General features: G+C 52.2%; 1 pseudogene; it reads left to right on the top strand.

The window, feature by feature from the left end:
* Window positions 1-244: 244 nt before the first annotated feature.
* On the top strand, window positions 245-1563 carry LOC118723887 (annotated as a pseudogene).
* The last annotated feature ends 363 nt before the right edge of the window (window positions 1564-1926 follow it).

The following is a 1926-nucleotide window of genomic DNA, read 5'->3' as shown; positions in this document are numbered from 1 at the left end:
TCCAATCAATTGGTGGTGGAGGCAGGGAGGAACTGAGGACTGGCTTCCTTAGTAGGCTTGCAGGTACAATCTCCAAAGGACAGGACAGGCACCAATGGGCCAGTGCTGCTAGCACAGTCCCCCCAGCACTGCTGGCCTCCTGGAACTTGGTCTTGGCCACTGCAGCCACTTAACCTCCTTTGATGCTCCACAAGGAAGAAAGGAAATGCCAGCAGCTCCAGGGGTGACCAGTGGTGATTGATTGCTCTCCCTGTGCTTCCTCCAGGTCAATGGAGCCGGCCCCCACCTATCCCACTCCAGATGAAGTGTGATCACCACACAAGGAAGGAATGTAGTAGAAAAACAAAAAACAATGACCAAGAGAATGCCCCAGTCAACGTCCGGAATCCAGCTTAGGAGAAAGAAGAGAAGGGAGAATTCTATAAGTTGGCTGATGCCAAGATATTTCTGAGTGACTGCCTAGCGTGTGACAGGTGTGTGACCGCAGAGAAAGGGATCCAAGTTTCTCAACAGAACACCAAGGATTTCTTCCATGTTCTGAACCTTAATAAGAAATATGATACCTCACAGAACAAGGTGCTGGCAGTGTCCATGTGTCCTCAGTCTCTGTCTTATTTTGCTGCTAAATTCAGCTTCAGTGTCACTGATCCATCGAGAAGGCTCTATAGATTTCTCAAAAGCCTTGGGGCTCATTGTCTTTGACATGAAGATAGCTGCAGACTTCAGCATCCTGGAGAATCAGAAGGAATTTATGCATCGGTACTGCCAGCACCTTGAGGAAGAACCCCGGCTACCCATGCTGACCTTCGCCTGCCCCACATGGGACTGATATGCAGAATGCGTGCTGGGTTACCCTATCACCCGCCACCTCTGTATGGCCAAGTCTCCCCAGGAGATCATGGACTCTCTGGTGAAGGATTACTTCACCAAATGGCAGAACCTGTCCCCAACAAGATTTTCCATGTCATTGTGGCCCCATGTTATGACAAGAAACTGGAGGCCCTTTGAGAAGATGTTCCCACAGCTTTGCATAGTTCCCAGGGTGCTGACTGTGTATTAACGTTGGGTGAAATTGTCCAGATAATAGAGCAAAGTGACCTTGCCTCAAACACCACCTCCATGGACACTCTGTTTGGAGACATGAAGGAGGATGAGGTGAGGCTCCACAAAGGTGACAGCTCGGAAGGGCACCTGGCTCACATCTTCAGGCCCATGGCCAAGGAGTTGTTCAACGAGGACATGGGGGTGTTCACCTACCACACCTTGAGGAACGAAGACTTCCAGGAAAGGGACAGAGAGGTTCTGCTATACTTTGAGGCTGCTTACGGCTTTCGGAACATCCAGAAGTGGTCCTGCAGCTGTAGAAGGGCAAAGGTCCCTTGCCATTTTGTGGAGGTCCTGGCCTGCACCAGGGATGCCTAAGTGGCAGGGGCCAGGCCCAGATGGAGGACAGGTGAGCAGACAGGGCATTGCTGCAGCAGATGATAGGCATCTACGCTGCTATCCCGGTGAGCCAACCCCCACCGCCCGGAGACGAGTGCCCATGTGCAGGAGCTGTACTAGGAGTGTCAGGAGTGAGGGGGCAACTTTCCCTGGACCCAGGTGACCATGCAACTTTTCTTGAAACAGATCTATGTTCTATAGCTGTGGCCACCGTCCTGAGATCAGGTCTTATCAACCAGATCCTGTCGCTGAGAATCAGGGGGCACTGGAATGGAGGCCCCTCCCCTATGCCCATTTAGATTCAGGGATTGAGCTGAACTCACTTTGGGGGAGGTCTGGCAAGGGTGACAGGTTCCACAGATGGAAGGATGGAGAATGGAGAGGTGGACACCTTGCTCAGTCCCTCCCTGGGTGGGGTCAGACAGATGAAGGCCGGCCAGCCCACTCCACAGTTGGGTGAAATAGCATCCTCTATGTCCACCT

The sequence above is a fragment of the Pipistrellus kuhlii genome, unplaced genomic scaffold (genome assembly GCF_014108245.1).
Source record: "Pipistrellus kuhlii isolate mPipKuh1 unplaced genomic scaffold, mPipKuh1.p scaffold_m20_p_2, whole genome shotgun sequence".
NCBI lineage: Eukaryota > Metazoa > Chordata > Mammalia > Chiroptera > Vespertilionidae > Pipistrellus > Pipistrellus kuhlii.
Note: the sequence above shows the minus strand (reverse complement) of the source record. Positions and strands in the feature narration are given on the sequence as shown.